The following is a 23,455-nucleotide window of genomic DNA, read 5'->3' as shown; positions in this document are numbered from 1 at the left end:
AATTTCCCTCTGTTTACTTCAAAACATCTCTAGAATACTTTCAGTGTCTTCTGTAATATAAATGCCACATGAACCGTGTCATATTATACTAGTTAGGGGGATAGGGATAAGACCGAGTCTGCACACAGTCCGCTCACATGGAGTTGGTTTTTGTTTGATATTTTTCTTCTGTGGCTAGTTAGAGCCACAGGTACAGATGACAAACCTTGTAAGTTTTGTGGGAATATGTGGTTTGAGTTCTTTTGTGTAGACAGTTACCCAGGGGTGCTGGTAGTCACAGGACAACACTGCTTAACTTTTTGTGAAACCACCAGACTGTTTTCAAAATGGCTGTACTGCTTTCACATCCCCGGCAGGGATGGGTGAGCGTTGATTTCTCCCCATCCTCGCCACACTTGTCGTGATCTGTCTTTCTAATTATGATCATCCTAGTGAGGGAGACAGAACATTTTCACCATCAGAGCCCTGAGGAGTTTTAAAGGGGGCCCTAGCAAAGCGGAGAGATTCTTGTCAACCCTCGTGTCCCAAGGCTAACCCAGCTGGCTGCGGTTGAACAAAACAGGTCAAAGTCTTCAGTTTTGTCCCCACATCTTGGTGCTTTGGGGCTAGAAGGAACGCTTGAGGATGAAGTGGTGGTCGAGGGGTGTTCCAGAGGAAGAGGAAAGGGCGTAGGACATAGACCGGTTTATCTACGCCCTAATTTGATTTTTAAAGAGTGTTTATTGTGTGTCCATGAGTATATGCACATGCAAGCAGGTGCCTTGAGAGGCCAAGTGCTGGCCTCAGATTCCAGGAGGCTGGGAGCCACGTGGGTGTTGGGAACCACACTCTGGTCCTCTAAAAGAGTAACAAGTGATTTTAACGGCTGAGCCATGTTTCCAGGCCTGTGTTGCTGACTGGGGTGGACAGCAGGTATGGCCCAGATGTTGTAATCCAGGCCAACACAGTGCTGCAGAGGCAGAGACCCTGAGAACTGCAGCCAGCACACTCCCCTGCTGCCTTGGTTCCCACCTCTGTCTCTCTGTGAGGCTCTGCTGCTCACTGCTCTGCCTCCCTTATGTGCCTGGCCTTTCCTGTCTTGTTAGCCAGGAGCCAGCTGTCCGGAAATGTACTACAGTAGAGAAGACATGGGTGGACTGCCCCAGGTACCCTGATTAGGAAGGGTGTGATGTGAAATGGCCTCATAGAATTTGAGGGCTGTCCAGGAAGCCTCAGAGACAGGGGCCACAGCTCATTTTGTGGCCTCACTGAAGCAGAGCCACATCTCAGACCTTTGTGCTTGGACTGCACAGTGGATCCCGCTCCTAACTTCTCCCAACTCCTGCCCACCACAACCCACATCATGACTCACATATGGACACAATGCTCCCTACTTCACACACAGCCCATGCAAGTGTCCTGATGCCATGTTGAGGGACACTGAGTCACAAGTTGTCACAGTGATCTGTATGATGCTCAGGGAATCTGTGGATGTGGTGGGGGTGGGGTGCTATTCCTCCTTTAGACAAGGGGTGACGTTGTTTGGATGACTACCTCTAAGTCACACAGCGAAAATGTCAAAGTGAGGACTCAAAGTCAGTTTCCCATTTCCTGCCCAGTCATACATGATCTCATTCCCCGGGCCCAAGACTAAAGAACCACGCACAACAGCTTCCTGTCACCGCTCCATCAAAACCAAGACTTGCTGGTTCTATCTTCAAAGTGTATCTTTAGTGACATCTCACTCCACATTCCACTCCAAAGAACATCATCTCTTATATGTATGAGTACAAGCTTCTTCCTTGGATGTGCCCTCGGGCCCTCACTGGTCCTCACAAATGGCCTCTGGCTTTTTCCCCGTGCAGGGCTGATGTCTTAACGTCTCTTCTCTATCCTTAGTTTCCCAAGCACCATGAGGGACACAAATTTGAGACTCAGTGAGATGGCATTGTTCCCTGCTCTGTACACACACACACACACACACACACACACACACACACAGAGAGAGAGAGAGAGAGAGAGAGAGAGAGAGAGAGAGAGAGAGAGAGAGAGAGAGAGAGAGAGAGAGAGAAAAGAGATCCTGAATACACATATATGCTCTGGCTTTAACCAAAATAATACAAAAACTAGGCACACAGCCATCTCTCTTGTCAAGAGCTGATTTATTCTACCTCTTTCTTCTTCTTCTTTTTAATAGAAAGGAATACACACAGTGGATTTTGTAGCAAATGGGGATAAGAACCTCTCCAACTGGCAAGGTGAGATTGTGTGTTTCCTGAAGGAGCAAGGCCATGGCTAAATTCCCCGTCCTTCTGCCAAGCACGTTAAGTCTGATCAGATGCCAGGACTGAGGACTAGTTGACCCAAGGGTCCTGGACAAGGATCACTCGAGATGCTGATGGCCAAGTGCCACCTCCTCTCTTATCCCTAACAATGGAGCTGGATCACTCCGAAGGCTGCAAGGGCTGCTGGGAGCGGGCAGCCCTCGAATCAGCACTTTATCTTTCAAGTCTGATTGCAGCTTCCTTGTGATCACATTAATGTGAGAATGTCTCTCATGGTGTTGTCTGCATCCAAGATGAGGATATAATGACTTCCCTCGTGTCTTGTGCATGTACATGTACAAACACACACACACACACACAACCCCTCTAAGAAGCCCTGAGTTTTCTCCACGGAGCTACTTGTGACTGTCCCTGGGCACTGCTTCAGGGGCTCAGAACGGATCCTCCATCCCTGCTTCCTTCTTGGGCCTCCTGGCTGTAGTGATTCCAGCTTGGAGCTGCTCTGCTGAAGAGAGCAGGGCTGAGGAGCCTCCCTCTTGGATTCCTTCATCTATTCTCTATAGCCACACCCCCTTTGGTCCAGGATACTCCTCCAGCCTCAGTTATCACTTTGTCTTGTGTTTCTACTGCCTGGGAAACGGTCTCTTCCAGCCTTCCCAGGAAGTCTTTGTTGGAGCAAGAGATGAGAAGCCAAGGCAGTTTCTCAGCTTTCCTCTCCATAATCCCAGAATTCCCCTGTTTTGCCTGGAGTGCGTGCGTGTGTGTGTGTGTGTGTGTGTGTGTGTGTGTGTGTGTGTGTGTGTGTTGCTTCTGCGGTGACATTGTCTAGCTGCTTAGTCTAAACTGAACCTCCTGGGTTCTGTTTCTGTTCAGCGTTTTTGAAGCTTTTACGGGGTCAGTTTAAGATTCAGAGAAGAAAGTGTGACTTCACATGCACGCTCGTAAACTCACAGGCCATCTCCACCCCACCCCCAGAGGTGGGACAGCTGCAGCACAAATCCTGTCAGATGGAGTTTAGCTCAACTCTTTTTTTTTTTTTTCTTTTTTTTTTTCCGGAGCTGGGGACTGAACCCAGGGCCTTGCGCTTCCTAGGCAAGTGCTCTACCACTGAGCTAAATCCCCAACCCCTAGCTCAACTCTTAACACCAGGACTCTCATGGATGGGGTTTGATGTGCTAAGTGTATATACTGGTGAGTGGGTGTGTGTGTGTGTGTGTGTGTGTGTGTGTGTGTGTGTGTGTGTGTGTGTCCCCATGGTGGGGGAGGACATGCTAACCTCCCTCTCCCAAAACAAATGTTCTAATGTCTTTGTTCTAAGCCCTTCCCTTCATGGTTGGTGTTGTGGAGGATAACCCTTCCCCATATGGCTAGCCCTATGAAGAATATTAACTTCCTAAAGGGTGGAGGATTGCTTTAGGGATACCTTTTACAGGCTGTCCCAACTCAATCAAGGGGACTTGCTGAAATCTCTTTTAGAAAGAGCCTCGTTAGCTAAGGTCTGCCCGTTTTTAGGTATGGTGAGGAGCTCAGCCAAACCTCAGGCCCCGGTTGAACAGATCACAGACTGGCAGTGCCCCCGCTCCCTAGAATCAAGTCCTGAGTAGTCAGCCACACACCACCACCCTCCTGTCAACACTTACATCTACACCCCAATACAGCCACTCATAGTAGTTACCCCGTAGGGTGAGGAAAGATGTTTGAGCAATTAATAAGACCCACCTACTAAGGGCCAGTAGGTTGCAAAGTTGGAAAGTTCCACACAACCCCATCGAGGTAGACATGTAACCTATGAGGCTGATGTTAGAGTAGAGCCTGGCCAGACACCTGCCTGCATCTCTTGGTTTCTATCCAAAAAGATTCTTCTCCCACGTGGAGCACAGCCCCCACATAGAAAGCCGTAATAGACCACTGCCGAGGCCCCTGGGGGAGTCCTGGCTTCCCGAGTGATTGGCCTTACCTTATAGAACACCTCTCTCCCAAGAGAATACCACCTGATTGCAGCCTCCCCTTAAGCCATGCAAGGTTGGAGACATGACCTTGAGGCTTCTCTGAGGAACTGACAGGGTCGGGGTGGGGTACTGTGCTTTACGATTCCAAAATGGCAGAGGTCATCAACCCTCATTCAGAAGTCAGGGAACTTGAAGGTCTGTGCGCAGAGGGGATCTGGGGCCTTTTTCCCCCCCAGCCTGTGTCACTTTCTGAGAGCTGAATACCAGACATGCATCAGACCTGCTGGCTCAGATCAGGTCCCCAGAGATGCCCCATGTTCATCTGTGGGAGCTGGCACACTAAAGTCTCCCAACCCTCCTCCCTTAGTCAAGGCCATTTAGAAAGTTTTCTTTTCTCTCTCCACTGAAGACATCCATCACTTTCCCCAGCAGAGGCAAGGCGGCCACAACTCCTTCCCAGGGTTTATTAAATACATTCAAGAACCTATTTGTAGCTGTCAGGGAGACACTGAGAGGAGCCTGGGAGTCCTCTTAGCTAGGCAGCCCTCCCTAAACCTCCCAGGCAGGGCTTCTTTCACAGACGTATCTCTGTGACAGGCAGGGCTGAGGGACACCCCAGCTCAAGCATAGACGCTCTCTGTAACAGCCACTGTAGGACCACAGTGGGAGGAAGTCAAGGCCATGTGGGATGGCTCACATGCTCCCCTGTCCCAGTCACTGACTCATAGTCCCAGATAAGGCCAAGTTGCTTGAAGTATGTGGGATCCGTGTTTCATATTGGGTGACCAGGCCTCAGGCACACAGAGAGGATCTTCCTCTATGGTGATTCATGTCTGGACATGGAAGGAAAACATTTTTCATAAGGTCTTTGGCGGGGAGAAATTACCTCCCTCTTGGACAGATGTAGATGGAGGGGGTGTTTTTGGTCTCCACTGCTCTACCCAAGGCCCAGGACAACTGAGCCGGGTTTGTCTCCTCCTGGGACCAAGTAGTAGAGAACAATGCAATGGAGAACTAAGCTGCATCTCGGAGGACCCAGGAACCTAGTTCCTGCGTTGTCTCTTTCTCCGCTTTTATCATGAAACATGGCCACCGTGCAGAAGAGCAGAAATAATTACATAACCAGCAGCTGTGCCCCCCTACCCCCGCCCAGGATGAACAAACTCTGATAATCAGACTGATTTCTATTTTCAAACTTGGCATTAGTTGCTATACGGTTAGCTGAGTTTTCATAGCTCTTTTCAAATGTAAAATACTTTTATTCTTTCCCGTGAAAGCATTTTGTTAAATGCATAACTGGCATTGAATGCTCGGACCTGAAGAGGTTTCATTTAAACACAGAGTCAAAAATCAAAATCCTCAGGCTGACCAACAGGTCTTGTTTGTTGTTTTGTTGTTGTTGTTGTTGTTGTTGTTGTTGTTGTTGTAAATTGTCAGTGTCTGTGGCTGGGTCCTGACCAAGATGATGGGAAGGAAGCTGGATAGACTTGTTGACCCTTCTGGCAGAGTCTCCTGCCCCAGGCAAAAGCTTTCTTTCAAATTTCCATGATGGGCCCCCAACTAGGACTTGTGGTGTGAAAGAGGAACCCAAGAGTGTGTCAGGCCTGGGTGGGAGTGCAACTCTGGGTGGATGCTGCCCAGGTCCCCCATCCTATCCAGTCTTGCCTGGAACCCCTCAGCAACCCCTCACCACCGTTAGCTTAGGGCATTTCCATATCCCTTTAGGTGAACTGCTATTCCTTACCCGCTAGCTCCAGTTTAGCATCCACTCTGTGTGCCTGCTGAGGTATTAGTCAGAGGAGCTGGAGGTGCAGAAGCTGCTCAGACCAGCTCAGACAGCCAAGAACGCATCTATTCCTGACTTTGCTCTGGTGACATCATGTTGGTAGCTCGCTCTTGTGTGATGAGAGTCACACAGGAAATCAGTCTTCACGCACTACCGATGTGGGCGTGGTGATGTGAATGAAAATGGCCCCCATAGGCTCACAGCGGGTAGCACTATTAGGAGGCATGGCCTTATTGGAGGAAGTGTGTCGCTAGGGGGTAGGCTTTGAGGTTTCAAATGTTCAAAGTGGGCCCAGTGGCTCTCCCTTCCTGCTACCTGCTGATCCAGATATAGAACTCTTGGTCCCCTCTTCAGCACCATGTCTGTGGGTACCACGATGCTTCCCACTATGATAATGGCTGAAACCTCTAAACTGTAAGCCAGCTCCAATTAAATGCTTCCCTTTAGAGAAGTTGCTGTGGTTATGGTGACCCCTCACAGCAACACAAACCCTAACTAAGACAATGAAGCTAAGACACTGAACTTTCTTCTCCTTCTGAGCCAGGTAGCTACGAGGCATTTGTCAGAACATGACTGGGCCAGCGAGCTCAAAAATCTCTGAGTTCCTAGAGAGGAATACTGAGGAGTCAAAGGAATGAATCACACATAGCCAGATCTAGGGAGGAGACTGGTTGTGAGAAAAGTCGTGTGTCTGTGGAGTGACCGTGATGAGCATTGTGTGGCCACATGGGTCCTCAGAAGGGAGACAGCAGAAGTAAGTGCTGGGAAGTGACAGAGCTTGCTAGCAGCAAAGCTGAGTTTGCAGGTCACAGCTCCCTACTCTGGTGCTTTTTACAAAATGCCTACCTCTAAGCCTGTTCACTAAGAGCTGCGGGGCAAGCCTTGGCAAAGGCAGAGAGGGACAGGACGCCTGAATAGTTCCTGTGTCTGTGCTGCCTTCATAAGAAAGAGCCAGGTGTCTCTTGGGTGCTTAGTAAAGGCTAGGAAAGAATCAAGGTGACAACACAGGGTTGGGGGGACCTGAGAAGGTCACAGCTGGTGGTCACAGTTCACTCTGCTTCCAGGTCCCTCTGCAACCAGAGGAAAAGGGCCATAGAGACAGGCTGCTTGAAGTCAGAAGGCAGCTGAAATCTCCATAGTCTTAAATGTAAGCTGCAGGTCTGGGAATATGAAGGACCAAGGGGACAGAAGTCCTTTGCCTTTGGACTCTTGACTGCTCTATAAAGGACTACGGTCAGAGAGAAGTACTTAGGGAGTGGAGGACAAGAACAGGGGAGAGGAGGCAAAATGACTCGTTCTGAGTCACACAAAAGAATGAAATCTGGTAGAGTGGCAAGAAGGAGAAAGGCAGAGAGAAAGACATGGACTTAGAAAGAGCAGAGGCAAGCGAGGGCAACCTGCCCCAAGGATGTTTCCCAGCTCTAGCCTCAGCCCTCCTCCTGTCTACAGCATGCTCTCCACCCCACAGCGTCAGTCACCTAGTGTCCTTGAGGTCCCCCACCTACACATCCGTTGTCTAGTCCAGTAGTGCATGACAAACTTAGAGAGATGTTCTAAAAAGAGACACGGTGACCCAGTGGCAGCACAGGAGACTGGTCACACCAAGGCTCTGGGTCAGTATATGCACAAGTGTCATGCTCGAGCCCATGCCCGCATCCCAGCCTTCCTCTCCCTCTGCACATACATATACATTCTCCCTCAACAGAAGGGCTGAGGTGACCTGGAAAGCAGGCTTGGCTTGGCTGCCCAGCTGTGTGTCCCTGGGGTGAATTACTTCCACTCTGGAAACCCAAGGGCAGGGGAGGGGGCAGCATCTGAGGGAGGGGGCCTCCAAGGCTTCCCTGGTACGGGCAAATTCAAGGCGGAATTGGCAACCATATTCTGGTATTAGTGTTCCTTTCAAAGGGACCAGAAGTAGGGCTAGCTGCATGCTAGTCATCTCAGCCTAGCCTCAGCTTCCAGCATCCAGGGCCAAGTTTAGTTCCATAGTCTTTGGAGGGAAGAAAACTGTAAAAGGCTCTGGTGGGCAGGGTGGTGGACCTTTGAATGGGGAGGCTGGCTTTGGAGTCTTTTGACAGTCTTTGTCACAGAGCACAGAACGATCCCAGGAAGCATGGGTTATATGTCCATGGGTGGGGTTAGAAATTACTTAGGTTGACGCCATCATGACTGAGCTTAATACCCTTCCAAAAAATGGTTGCTCATTCCATTCCTGTCCCTGGACATCTGGCTGCCCAGAGGTAGGAGGTGGATTATCATAAAGCCAGATACTCAGTGGCTCTGGGAACAAGAGGAATCAGGCCAAGGTTAGGAAGAGGTAAGATTCTCAAGCTCCGGCCTAGGCCGCTTGAAGAACAACAAAGACGGACAGTCACCTCCTATACATCTCTCAGGCTGCACACACTGTCTACAGACTGCCACCATCCCTGCTGCAGATCCAGAGGGAAAGCTAAGTCCTTAAACCTGTCATCCCAGCCTGACAAGATCCCTTGCTCCATGGCCACACCCTGCTCTTATGCCCACAAGGCTCAAGGTGCTAACATCTCAGGCTCACCATCTCTGGCTTTCTGTGATCATCTGAGCCAGACTCTTTGCTCTCTCCCAGGCGTGCTAGTGTGGAGCCCCTGCCCAACACTAGGCAGGCATGGGCTCTCTCCTGACCGGCTCCTCCTCAGCTACCTCTCTGCACTGTGCCGGGCCTCTTGAACTAACTGCTCTCTTCAATTTGTAGAGTAAATGTCTCAGAAATACCACTGGCTAGGGAAACCTTCTCCAATGCCCTTGAATAATATGTAAATTCTCTGGCCTCCAATCTGTTCCCAGTCTGGTTTTCTGGATCTGTCTCTAGTTCTTACTCCTTGGACAGGGAATTATCACTTGAAGACCTTTGCTCCCCTGGCCTCCCAAGCCATTTCTTTGTTGGTTTGAGGTCTGGATGGGACCATTCTCCGGGCCCTGCCTCTGTAAAACCTTTTCGGATCACTTCTCATCAGAGCCTCTTGATTGGCTCAGCCCACTTCCCTTTTAATTGGTAGGATGTTCTAGAAACAGTGTTGGATAAACAATGGCCTCCTGGAAAGGCTGACAACCCCGGTGGCGTATCTGAGGACCTTCAAGAAGCATAGGTTCATAGTCCCTGTCCTTAGACTCTGGATCTCCCAGTGGAGCTGGGATGTGTTTGGAAGCAGTCCCCAGGTGACTCAGAGACACTGCCAGCATTGGTGGTTCTTGGACTCAAGCATCCTACCTATGAAAAAGGCTGGTGTTGATGGCTTTTACAGACCACAAGAAGAGGAGGCTCATCTTCTGGAAGGCCCCAGGATGCAATCCTGGCATTTGGAAGCCATGGATGGAATTTACATGGATGTCAGCTGAATATACGCAAGAGAAGCAGTTGTGGTTCTGTAGAAACCTTCCTCACTAGCTCTTTTCAGAACAGTGAGCTAGAGAGCTAGAAGAGATAACTTTAGCTTCATGCAGAGGACTGTGTAAGCCTCTCAGGACCTAACACATCATATGGCTGCTTAAGATGTGTGTGTGTGCGTGCCCGTGTACTGTCTTGACTTTGTCTTGTGGGAGCATCCCTTCAAGGTAGCTGTTTCTGCATGGACTCTAAAGATGGAGATGTGGGGATGACAGTGCCTATTCTGAAAGTCATGGCCATCAACCAAATATTCCCTCTGACTAGTGATTTGTGGGCATTTAGTCTAGACCAGGCTATTTGGGATAGCCCAGGATTACCTCAGCCATCACAACCAGTATTTCCCTCCTCAGAACTTAATCTCTCCCTAATAGACCCACTGATCTGTCTTGACACTTCTGACAGCCTCTTGCTGGTCTGTGGTCAAATGCAGTAATGGTATGACTCGAGACGTCCAGAAAAGTAACAGTGATGGACTTTGTGCTTCGCTCACTCATTCATCTCTTGGTTTGGTTTGAACCCATCTCATATCATCATTCTCATTCCCCGACAGCCTCGCCAAGTCCTTGGCCTGGCCATAATCTGGGTGAGCATGTAAGAGAGCATCAGTGTTGGCAAGAATGTGGAGAAATTGGAACCTTCATTCACTGCTGCCGACAACGTCAGATGATGAAGCCACTTTGGAAAAGAGTCTGGTGACTTCTGGAGTGGTTAATTATGGAGCTAAAACATGACCTTGTATTTTTAGGTATACACCAAAGAGCAATTAAAACATATTCCCCTCACTCAGCAAAACCACACACACACACACACACACACACACACACACACACACACACACACAACCTTGTTTATGTGTGTCTACTCCAGCACCATTCATAATAAGCAAAAGACAGAAAGAAGCGAAATGTCTACCGGCTAATAAATAGATACCCAAAAGGAGGCCTATCCATCAAAGGATTACCGTTTGGCCATGAGAAGGAATGAGAGCTAATATGGACGGACCTTGAAAACATTTTGCAGAGTGAAGACTCTCAGGCAGAAGGCCACATGAAATAGGCTCTACGTTCCACTGTTAGGAATCTCTAATCAGCAAGTCCACCCGGGTGGAAGAGGGGGTGTAAGTTAACAGGTAAAGGGTTATTTCGGAGGTGGTGGGAAGGTTCTAAAATGGACCGCGGTGAGAGTTGCACATTATCTGTGAATGCACTAAAAACCACTGGATTGCACATTTAACATGGGCGAATTGCATAATTTATCCCAGTAAGGTTGTTCCAGCAAACAAAGAGGAAAAGACAAAAGGAATTTGGAGCTGGGAGATGTGGGTTTCCTCTGTGGACACACCGCCAGTTTGCTCTATGGCCCTGGAAGCACCCCTTCCTTTTTGTCTCTATTGATCCTTCTGTGGGGTGGGAATGATTCATTCCTACTTCGGAAGAGCTTTGGGAGAGATGAGGATCGGGGGCAGGAGTAGGAATAGAAGCATTATTTAAATGGACAAGATTTACAGCCAAGATGTCACTGTTCTGGGGATCTGTGGCTTCCTTGAGTTATGGGACCGTCTTCCTGCAGAATGGTAAGGTGAAGGAGACATTAGAGATCACTCCGGAGTATGGTTAAGACAGTTCTGTTCCCACTCAGGGACAGGCACACCTACCTCTCGCCTACCGACAAAAGCTTACTTGCAACATGGAGAGCTTATGTGTCAAACAATAGTTGTCGTTCATCATTTGGGCACTCTGCTGGGGTGCCTGGAATGGCATCTCTCCTCAGCTCTACCACAGGTTGTATAACATAGAATCGAATGCCAGTCTCCCCCAAAATGGACAACCCTCCACCCATGCCTGCCTCGCAGCCCTAATGCCAGCTGTCCAGATGTTGCATCGGCTGCCAGCACATTGCCTTTCCCAAACCTGAGAACCCAGGCCAAGGCTGACCCAGAGATGCCAGTTATGCATCAGTTGCTGGGCAAAGCTCCAGCTCACAAGAGCCCTGCAGCCCCAGCTGTCATCTGACATCGGGGTCCCCCTGCAAGGGGAGCCTCTCCATCAGGCTTAAGGGTCTTTGGTGTGTCCCAAATACACCAAGTAGAAGAGGACTGGCCGTGGGGGAGCAGGGCTTTGAATTCTGAGACAGTAGACAGTGGAGTGCAATCATGGGAGTGGTCACGTCACTAGGAGGCCACTCTCACCTCCCCACACTCCAAGCTTTGTGGCTGTTACTCTGTAAAACTTACCCCAACCCTACAAGGCACATGTTATCGTTTTCATATTATGGATGAGGGAACTGAGGCTCAGGCAGGTTAAGCCTCTTGTCCAACTAAGTAGCGAAGACGGGACTTAAAAAGAAGTCAGTCTGGTGAAAAATCCAAACGGAAGCTTGGGTTCTTTAGGACTTAACCCAGAGCCCTGATTCCCCAGGACCAGCCAGGCAGTCAGAAAATGGACAATAACAGACAGCCATTTCAACCAAGGTCCTCAGCCCCTGTTCAAGATGAATTTCTCTCTAAATCACGCTTTATGTCAGGTGCTGAGGGCTGGCAGTGTTGTCTAATCTTACGATGGAAATGGCGGGGAGGGAGGCCTGTTAAGCAGAGCTGAGGTTGGGAGGCAAACTTGGGTATACCTAGGAAGACCTGGTCACAGCACAGCCCCCAGTTCTTTTAGCCATAGATTCTGAAGTTGTCTTAGCCTCTACTCATACCACTGAGAGAGAGTCTACATCTATGCTACAGTCGCTGAGCTGAGGGTGTACAGTGTGACTGTCTCAAAGGGTGGAACCTCTACGTTCATACTCAGAATGGTATGTGAGGCAACAAGATGGGGTAAACAGGGCGTACGGTCTGTAGTAAGGTGAAATTGGATTAAGTCTGGCCCCTTCACGTAACTATGATGTCACTTTTGACAAGGAACTTGGTTTTGAACCCTAACACTGTTAACTATGAAAATGGGGCTAAAATACTTTCATCATTGAGAGTCTAAGTCTGGGCATTCATATAGTAGTGGCAAGGATGACTGGACGACATTCATCTAACTACCTTTAGATCCATCTAGCTATGCAAATTTTTACTCTTAACTTCCTTCCTTCCTTCCTTCCTTCCTTCCTTCTTTCTTTCCTTCCTTCTTTCCTTTTATTTTCTCTCCTCTTTCTTTCCCTTATTTCCTGATTTTTTTTTTTTTGAGACAGGCTCTCACTTTGTAGTCTAGCTAGCCTCAAACTCCCAGCAATCCTCCTGCCTCTGCCTCAGTCTCAAGTGCAATAACTACAGTCACATCTACTATAGCTGACTCATATTTTCCTTTATAGATTAAAAAAATAAGGCTCAGAAGAAGTAAGAGCACTTCTCTGGAACACACAGCTAAGTTAAAAGCGAGCAGGGTTTTGAACCCAGACCCTGGAGCCTGTGCTAGTTTGCCACACTGAATCTCTGAAAAACACAAGGGAACAATGTGCAGAGCACATCCAGCCTAGCGCGTGGGGGATCACGTACCACCTGAGGTCCTCTGATGTCCCTGGGTTCCCTAAGCAACAGGAGCTCATTAGACAATGGGTCTAGCCATTAGCTAGTTATAGACATAGAGGACATTTGCCCATTGCTAAAAGAGGAAACTAAAAAGACTAGGGTTATAGTCACACCAGCTGTTGGAGTGGGAAAATCCAACTACACTGAGATGAGAGCAAGTACCCACGTGTGTAGGACTCATAACACATCTCCATCACCAGGCCTGCTCACCCCTCAGCAGGCCCAGCCATCCCCAGAGCTTCAAGGGGGGTGTTTCTGCTGTGTACCTAACCATCCTTCTCCCAGACTAGTTTGCTTTCCTTCTCAGAAAACTCTTGGGCTTTCAAAGGCAGCATGGCTCCCTAAGACTTCAGGCACATTAGAATCCGAAAGGTCCCTGGTGGAAGAAACAGAAGAGAGTGACCAGGCAGGGAGAACCTCTCATCATCTATGGGCTTCTGAACAGGAGGGCAGTTGAGCAAGAAAAGGAGACAGAAATAAAGCCACTGCCACCAGGGTCACCTTCCCTGGCCAGTAAATGAATGTGGCTTGCTTTAAAATCTAGTACGAGGAGAGAGCATGTCTCTCCTGCCACAAGTCCTTCTGTCAGACACCCAAGTAACAATCACATTTCCATTTTGACTTTGCTGCCAAAAAGCTCGAAGTTGAATTTAATGTTCCGTGTCAGAGACCCACTAATCCTAGGTCACTAGCAAAACGGTCTCATCCTGTTACATACACAGGGACCTACTTTTCAGACTCTATTTGCCACTCTCAACGGTCCATTTCTCCTCTTTGAAAGCTGGTAGGACACACAGAGACAGTGCTGGATGACAGAGGGAGACGCTGGCCTTGAGGAGCTAGGACTTGGGACCGTTTAAGGTGACATTTGAACTCTGAGATTCTGAGGTGATGGCAGCAGTGTGCTGGGGGTTGTTTTATGGACACACTAGCCTCTTTTTGGCCTGCTGGGCAAGGGTGTTCTGCTCCCCCCACCCCCGCCATGTCAGTGAGTCATTGATTCTGTGCATCAAGGGTGTCGTGCTCCCCCCATGTCAGTGACTCCGTGCATGTGCTAGTCCAGCACATGTGCAGACCAAGGCCGATTGCCAGTGTCACCTTACAGAGTTGAGCTGAGTTTGGTCTCAGGATGCCAGCTGGCCTGAGGCCCCATGAGCTGACTGCTTGAGAACAATGCCTTTCCACTGTGGCCTGCCTGTCCGTTGTCAACAAAGCCTTGCATCTACAACCATCTGGCTTTACTGTGAGGGGTGGAGGCGAGCCTCCTTTTAGACACACTTTTAAGCACTCCTAGGAGCTACCATGGTGTTCCACGTAAGCCTCAAGTCTTAGGAGCATATGCTATGAGTTCATCAGAGGCTGCAGTTTGTCCATCCATGCCCAAAGTATCAGGGGGAGGGGTATCTTCCATTCTTATTTCTAATGATAAAGATATTTTGTGTATGTGTTTGTGTGTGTGTGTGTGTGTGTGTGTTTGTGTGTATGTGTGTATGCATGTATATTGTGTGTATTCATGTGTGTGCAGGTACCAGGAAAGGCCATAAGATGACCTTTGGTGTTGGCCCTCAGATATTCTTTACTCTTTTTTTGCCAAGATAGACTTTTTCTCACTGGCCTGAAATTTGCCAATTAGACTAATCTGGCTGGCCAGTAAGCCCCGAGACCTACCCTTCTCCACCTCCCTGGCACTGGGATTACAAGTACACACCACCACACCCATTTTCTTCTTTCCATGAGCTGTGGGGATTGAACTCAGGTCTTCATGCTCAGAAGGCAAGTGCTTTACTGATTTTTTTTTTTGCCCAGCCTCATGACCCACTTCTATGGAGCAACCCAAGCTCAAATAGACTGGGAAACTGGCCCAAAGTAACGTTGGCAATCGCCAGTGGACTAAGAACGAAAACCCTGTGATCTTCGCAGTGGGAACGGGATGGGCTGGTGCACATGGTCAGGCATTGGTAGGGTCTGATAGTTATGAGGAACTGTGTGCCATAGCCTACGATCCGTGGCTCAAGAAAAGAACTGGCTTTGTCAAAGGGCCCAAGTTAATAACAAACACGGGGCAACAAAGGGTTAACACCTCCAAAGAGTAAAGCAGGTGTGGCAATGAGCATTTTCACGTGACAGCACCTGCCTTAGATAAAACAGACTGCTTTGCCGATGGACTAGCCCATCAACATGAGCTGAATGAAATGGATTGCACCCCCTTTCCCCAGCATCCTAACCCCCCTTACTTTTGTGCTGGAGCAAAAACTGGTAAATTGGGTGCCCTTGGTTCATTGGGTGAGGATAGGACAACTCAGTCTACTCCCATGCCTGTTCTTACCCTCAGTCTGTGTCTCATCTTGACCTCCTGATTCCCCAGTCCATAGTGAGAGCGGTAGATGGAGAGGTTCTCGTCTGACTGCCATCCTTTTCTCAGGCCCCAAAACTGCCTCTATTCCAGAGTTCCTAGAACGAGTGGCTGCCATGTAAGGTGAGCTCTGCCTAGAGGCTAACTGATGGCTGTCACTTTGGTCCATCACTCATGGACTTTCACTGTCATGGCACCCTTCCATCGGTGGACACTCCCACAAGGATGTAACACAAGCCTGACTGTGGAATATGGGACCACCAAACACTAGTCTCCTTTAACGAAAGAAAATGGGGACCAAAGAGCTGAAGTGGCTGATCGAGGTCACACAGTCAAAGGAGTCAGGAGTACATCAGCTGTCTGCTGTACTCTTGGATTAAACGGGACCACCTTCCAAACAGTGACAGATCCCCACCCTCCCTGAGACTCTGTCAGAGTCCAAGCGCAGGTCTTGCTGAAGTTGTGGAATGGCACAGCTGCCCGAGGCAGTGGAGGAGGCCACTGGAATCGACTGTGGGATGATGGGGACCCCATATGCCTCAGCTGTGGGGCTCCCCAACTTGGCTGCTGGATGTGTCCTCCACACTCCCTTCTAACCTCACCCAGGAACCGTCCCTCTGTTCTGTCGTCCTGTCCTGCTTCTCCTTCCCTCTTGCCTCCCTAGCACAGGCTGCAGGAAGTCATCAACCTCATGAGTAGCATCCCCTGCTTTGGAGTTCTGGTCTCTTCCCTGGCCTGAGTTCAGAGTATCAAGCTCTAAGGCAGGCATGGTTGAGGCCACCAAAAATCTGTCCTTGACACGGCTTCTATTTGGGGCAAGTGCCAGCCTCAGATCTAAAGTTAAAAGTGTCAGTGAGGAGCCAGACAGGAGCCGGAAGACCAGTTCTGCCATAATTTCCAGGTTCCTGGCTTTCCACATCCATGCTTCAGTTTCCTCAGCTGACAACTGATTGGCTGGATTCTACAATTTTGAAATTCCCTCATTTTCTCTGGTTCTCCAGAAGATCTCCCGTGGTCATCTGGACAAGACAAGTCTTAGTATGGCTTTCATTCTCTGAAGCAGGAAATGCTAGAGTGTGGACTAATAGACTCATGGGAACTCCAGAGGATCAAAAGGGATTTTAGTTAAAATGTAAATGTTGTAAACATCAGAGCTCTCTCCATTCTGGGAACCAAGGCCCAGCAGCTGAAAGGGTCAGGGCATCCTCAGCATCAGCATGACCAGGTGATCCGTGTACACTGCCAGCACAGAATTAAATTACAGGACCTCCTTCATGCAGAACATCCAGGCAGTAGGGGATGGGGGATCTCTAGCTCACCTGTAATCAAAGGCAGTGATGTCGTCTCCTGAGTCTGAGAATGACCCTGTGCCCCTGCATATATATCATCCTGCCCCTTATGTGCATTTGATGCCTGACATCCCATCATCAGTGGTCCTTTTGAGTTAGTCACCATGCTCCTATCAGTGAGAAGGTAATGCAAGAGAGGCCACATATTTTGTTACTGGTCTTTCCTAAACACACAGTCTTGGACACCAGTTTGATGCTGTCTTAGAGCTTGTTACAAAGAACTGGGTGTACCAGGTGTATAATACTAACACTCGGGATGCAGTCAGGATGCTGAGTGTTGGATGGGCCTGAGCTCCACAGAGTTCTAAACCAGTCTTAGCAGGCCACACTGTTCCAGGGTTGAGATGCGTTGCTGTGGCCCAGACCCAGAATCCAAAGGCTGTGCTCAAGTTTCTCAGGGTCAGTGATCCCAGGACTCAAATGTGGCAGACGATCCTTCTAAATGTCAGAAGGGAAATCCAAAGCCTAAGAGCCAGTGAGAGGTACCTTGGAGGACCGAGTGACATCAGAGCAGTCAAGGCGGCAGCCATGGTGATGAAGGCCTTCCCAGAGGCTCCTGCCCCAAGGGAAGAGGACGCTGAGCACCTAACAGGTGTGCGGAGCAGACACTACAGGGGCACAGGCTGCCGGGGGTTTTACACTCGTTCTGCTCACTGCAACTTTTGGTGATTGTCTAATTAGGGCTCATTACAAACATCAAGTTACATTTGCAAGGTCGTAACTGCAGGGGAAGGATACAATTATTATAATGAAGCCTCCCCGGCCTTAGACTGTCTCCCCTGCAATCAGTCCCAAATGCCACTGCTCAAAACCCTCTTCCTCATCTGCCACCTGGTCCTCCAAGACCTCTTCTCCTGTATCCCTTCCTATGGTCAGGGAGATACAAGTGGATCACTAGATCCTGTGCATTGTCACTTCTGTGGGCCGTCTCCATCCAAGGGCCTTTGGGGCCATTCTTTTCCCCACTTTGATGGTGAGAGGAGCTGCAGGTGTCAGAGGGTGACTCGTAGTCGTGTAGACTTGGCCTATGTGGAGGAGTGACAGGATATAAAGCAGAGAGGGTTACCTCCTGGCATGGGCTGTACCACCTACAGGCTGAAGCCCTCTAAGGCCAGATACTGGCCATGGAGACCTCAGCAGGAAGCAGTTAGTTGGGAGTGGTCTCAACACAACTTGTTTCTTGTTCCTCTTGGGAGAGCTTTGGCATCCACATCTGTCCTGGGGACCCAGAATTTCTTCTCTTTAGACTCCTGTGCAGGTACACAAAGGCCAGGCAGTCTTCAAGAAAGGGGAAGGAAGGGCCTACCCAAGTCCTCTCTTCTGTTGACTCCAGGAATAAAGTGTCTTTTTTTTTAAAGGAGGGTACCATTGACTGCAGGGTCTGGAGAAGGGGAGGCTGGACAGGGCAGTCAGAGACCCATCTCTCCCTTTCACGGAAGCTTCCAGTCAGAGAAAGAGGCTTCTAGGGAACATGACAGATGGCTTCAGAATCTGGAGGCCTGCCTTAACGGAGGGAACAGACATGGTTCACGTGCTCTGAAGCAGAATCGGGGCCCATAGCTAGCCAGCCGTGGATGCGGCTCCCTCTCAGCGTGCTGAGGTGGGAAGAGGCTATTTCATCAGATAGAGCATCCTCTCGGAGGCACCTTAAGATGGTGCCTGTGTCTCCAGGCAGTAGCCCCACTGAAGCATCACCATACGCACAGTGGACACTCAGTCAATACTTCTGGATCAGGAGATGGGCACAACCACACTACAACCAAAGGCATTGGCTAGCGGGTGAGAGGGTCACTACTACACTACACAGAGGCGCTGGCTCTTGGCAGGAGGTGAATGGCCTGCTCCAGCAAGCTCCTTTCAAACCAAAGATACCAAAAGCAGTCCTTAACTAGAGTCATCAAAACTCATGAATTAGACCAACGCAGTGAGATAACTCCAAAGCAGGATGTGTCTAAAAAAAACCCAAAACAGTGGGCTGGCTTGGGGTGTGTCTCTATGGGAGAGTATTTGTCAAACATGCAGGAGACCTTGAACCCAATCCAATTCCCAGTGCTGGGGGTAAAAGCAAGCAAAAGTCATGTAAATCATAGTTATATAAAAGTGTATTATTTAAAATGCAAGTTTGCCCCCCCTCCAAGTTTGCAATAGGGACAGATAATCCGAGTTGTAAAAATAAGCTTCCCTGATGATTCCCAGACAGGAGGTTGCTAGACAACCCGTCTGTAACCGTCCATCTAGAAAGCCATGGGGGGTCTTGTGGTTCTTGCTCTTGCTTGGCAAGTGCACTGGCGAATCCGAATGAGGACAAACACCAGGACACCCAGGCCCAGAGGAGCAAGAAAACTGGGACATCTTTCATCCATGACGCACCTCTGACACCCTCACAGGTAGCAGACCAGGAGGCCCTCACGGTTTGTTTATCCCACCTTGATGTTTGCCTCTCCAGCATCAGCTCTGCCTGGCTCTACCTGGGTTCAGTCTTGGTTCTTATATTCACCGTGTCCTGGGCTCTGCTTCTGATCCCTTGCCTCTGGTTTCCCAGCCTGGTTTTCAGGATCTCCCATCTTGGAACAAACGCCTATCACTGCCCTCTGGGGACGGTTTCCACCTGCTAGGCTGCAAGTTTTATTCCTAAAATCTGCCCCAACATCCCTTCCCAAAGCATCCCCTCCTGAAGGGGCTGTCCCTTCCTCCCCTGCCCCTGTTATCATTGCCCAGGGGAACTAGAACCTTCTAGAAGGTTCTCTCTCATACAGTGTCCATATCACTGCCAAGTGTGCGGCCAGGCCGGCTTTCACCCTCCCCCTGCCCTTTCCCTGCAGGATTGATTTGTTTAGTTTCAACAGTTTAATCTTCTGTTTCCCTTGGAGTGGAGCTGTTTCCTCTGATCCCTGATGGGAGGCGTTATGTCTCGGACTGAATCAAGAGGGGTTGCGGTGGGAGGCAAGGGGAGGGGGGAAAAAAAAAGAAAAGAAAGGAGGAAGGAAAACATACCTCCTGGCAAAACCCAGAGCAGCGCTTACACAACATCCTTCCCAGTATATTATTTATAGTGCGACTGAAACATTGATTCCTCCCCTGCTCTTCCACAGAGCGCCGGTGTTACCACTGAGGTGGAACAAGTTATAGCGAGGCAGGCTGCCGGGCTACCTCGGCTCAGTACTACCTCTGAACATTTGATACACAACAGTGCATCCTGGAAAGTGCCCTGACTCCAGGCAACAGGAGGAGGGCAGGCAGGGCCTAGGGGGAGGGGGAGGAGCTCGGGAATGCCAGAAGAAGGACAGTGACAGGATTGGGTTCTGGAGAGGAATGATGGATTCTCTAGCTGGGCACCAGGCTTGTAGGGAAGCAGGGGCTGGGACCGACATATAGGCCAGTCACCAAACTTATAGCCATGACACACTAGGAAGCTGATGACAGCCATTCTGAGAAGACGTTTTATTTATTCATCGGTTTATATAAATAAGTACATGTATGAATCACGGTGGATGAAAATGGCAAGATTGGATAAATAGAGACTTGCTTTCCAGTGTCCTTCTGACACCTCCTCACCACGTGGCCTAGGCCAAGCCACAAAAGCTCTGGTAGGTTCAGTTTCCCTACTGCAAAAATAGAGCGAACACCGCTATCTTGCTTTGCAGCTATGGAGCGTTGAGGCCATGAGCAAGAACCATCCAGTATTCTGTAAAGTTCACCCCCATTTGAAAAGTGAAACTGGGCCTGGCTTTTGCAGCCTAGCAGGTGGAAACCTTCCCCAGAGGGCAGTGATAGGCGTTAGTTCCAAGATGGGGGATCCTGAAAACCAGGCTAGCACTGGGCTCAGTGCTGGAGGAGTATTTCATAAGTGGGGAGGGGTGTGCAGAGGCTTGTTGGCAGAGCCTTTTGGGTCTTCCAGAAGGTTCTCTAGTGGCCTGATAAATATGTACAGTAGTGAGGGATCTGGTGCTTTCCAAGGCCTCAAGCCCTCTTAAAGAGCAGACCTGGGGACTACACCCATATCTCCAGGTCAAAGAAGAAGTCCCGAGAGTCTGTCTCTCTTTGTGGCATCGTCTGAACCCTCCCAGGGTTCAGACCTAGGACTCCCAGATCTAACCCCATTAGCTACTACCTCTCCTGATGCCTCCCCTCTGATCACCATCGCATGGTTGCCAGGCCATCTTGGCCACATTCCTGTTTCCTTATGTGAAGTCTTGGTCGAGATCTCCCTTGTTGACCGTGTGAGCTCCCCAAGAGTACCAGGAATTGCAGATGGCCATGCTCAGCCCCCAGGTGTGTCCGTCCATCCTCTCTAATTGGAATGAACCCCAGGATATAGTCTTTGACTTTCTTCTCGGGCATCTCAAAGGAGACCACCGGGGGATTGCTCTTTTGCTGAGCTTTGATGGTCCAGTCGAATAACATTCCAAAGATCTAGTGTCTCCTTTGTGAAGTGAGGGCACTTCATCAGCATGAAGATGGTGGTGAAGCCACATCTTGCACTTCCTACATATCTGGGGTAAGCGACTCACTGGCCTAATAATCCGCTACAGATTCATTAGCTCTTAGGTGGGCAGGAATGACTCAGGTTTAGGAGACGGAAACATTTATGATTTGCTTTTAAAAAAAAAATAGGGCATTGAGACAGGTCAGTGCAAATAAAAGGCTCTGAAGTGTGAGCTTCATCCACCTCCTGGTTAGTCAGCCCTGCAGATTTACCCTGCCGCCATTGCCTCTTTCCATTTTACTGAGGTAAAGGCTGAGCACCAAGAGGGTAGGACGTCGGTCGCCCTGCCAGAGTACATGAAACCAGGATCCAGGCGGCTCCCTGTGGTACCCAAGTCCACCATCCATCTGTTTCCCTGCTGCCCGGGGATGTGGGATGCTGAATGATGAAGCCACGGATACAACCGGAAGTGACTGCACATGCACAGGTTAGCAGACTGTTACAGAATGAAAGAAACCAGGCCTGTGCCAGGCCAGCCTACGCACACCACAGGTGAAGAGCCCGGCTCTGAGAAACTGACAAGTTTTGTAAAAAGCTTACATAACTGCAACAGATGCCAGGATAGAGCGTGTAGCCGTGGACGGGCTCGGGCTCCCTTCATGCCTCTTGGGAAGACCACGGAAGGACTCGTGGTCAGAGATCGGTGGCTGGTACTCCATCATTGTAGTTAGAACCCGGGATGCTCCCAGGTCCGAAGAAATGTCCTAAGTGACTTCGTTTTTGCATTACCCCAAGTGTAAGTTCCAATGCTGGATTATTTTTGCTCTTAAATGAGGAAGTAATGTTGAAACTATTTCTGTTCTAGAACCCCCGTTGGCCTTCTTGGCCTTTGTCCTGGGAACGGAACTGGGATGCAGGAAGGTCATAACCTCAGAAAGACCAAGGTCAAGTGCAGCTCCTGCCTCCTCTTGACCCTGAGAACTCCGGCCAGCCAGTCTTTAAGCCTCAGTTTCTTCGTTTGCATAGCAGGAGTGCTAATATTATTTTGAAGGGTGTTGGCATCAACCCCACTGGCAGTGGTTGGCAGTTTTTCCAGTGCTCAGTTCCATTGTCCCCCTTGCCTTTACATCAGTGTTCAGGGACTTCGGGTCTCTGCTCTTGTCCCCTGGTTTGACTTCCGGACTCTCTCCTCATCAAGTCCCTCCAAGATGCAAATGATGCCCCAGGTAGCTAAATTGCTTCTTCCTCCAGCCTCAAGCAACTCACCGCTATGTCTTTCTGGTGCTCCTTGCTCAGGGCTCTGAGCCCTAGTCCGTGTCCAACTCCCCCTCCCTATGGAGAATGGGGCCCACTCTGGTTCATAGAGAACACCTTAGCTTTAGAGGGCAAGGAACATGAGCTTGCACTGTGACAGAGGACACCACTCTAGAGTTGGCCTTACAGGAGGATTCTATCCAAAGGAAAGTGGTCAGTCTGGGCGAGGCTTCTGATGTGGCTGCCTAAGGTGCTCTAACAGCCTATATCTACTGTGATGGCAGCCTTTCGCAGGCTGACAGGAATGACTGGAGGTGGTGATAGGTGTGGAGTGGCAGGACCAGTGTTGGCATAGGTCACCAATCCATTATGCACACAATTATTGTCACTGCGTCAACCATCATCCATATTCAGTGGGGAGGGAGGGGGGACACTGTGTTAGCAGATGTTGGCAGCCAGGTTTGGGTGTCTGGTTCATCAAGGGTCAGAATCAGAACAGTGGGTCAGTACACAGAGCAACACAAATTCCCACAGGAAGTGTCTGGCCAGAGCTGAGTGGGACAAGGATGTTCTTTCTCAACAAGGATAGTATTGATAAAGGCTTACCCACTCTGCTCAGTTCCTAGTCCTCTAGGACCAGGGTTGCTGGGTCCTCACATCCTGGGATGCTGAAGCACCAGCTCAGACAAATGAAGAGTGGTACCCACCTCCTCCCTGCATATGCTCGATGCTCTTCCTGTTTGCATAGGAGACTTTTCTCATTCAGCACCTCCTGCACCCTGACTCAGAATCTAGCAGGCAGGATTGCCTGGAACAATCAGAAGATGGTGGATTGAAGATTGGTAGCAGCCTTACTCCAAAAGGGAGCTCTGCTCACCCCGACCTCTTCTCCAGTGCTCCTTCTGATCCCACAAGATGACCTGCCTCCAGACACATGCTCGGAGCCTCTGTTCCTCTGATTCCTTTGCCAGAGAAGGTAAGGGATCCAGTGCCAGATCTGTTGTCCACTGAGCTTCTGAGGCTGAGCAGGGACACCAGGACAGCATCACAGCCAGCTACACATGCAATTACCGTGTGTGTGTGCACCACCTTACAGCTATCCTGGGGCATTGATTTTATCACCTCTTGTC

Source organism: Rattus rattus, chromosome 8, assembly GCF_011064425.1.
Source record: "Rattus rattus isolate New Zealand chromosome 8, Rrattus_CSIRO_v1, whole genome shotgun sequence".
Classification (NCBI taxonomy): Eukaryota; Metazoa; Chordata; class Mammalia; order Rodentia; family Muridae; genus Rattus; species Rattus rattus.
This window is presented reverse-complemented; position numbering follows the sequence as displayed.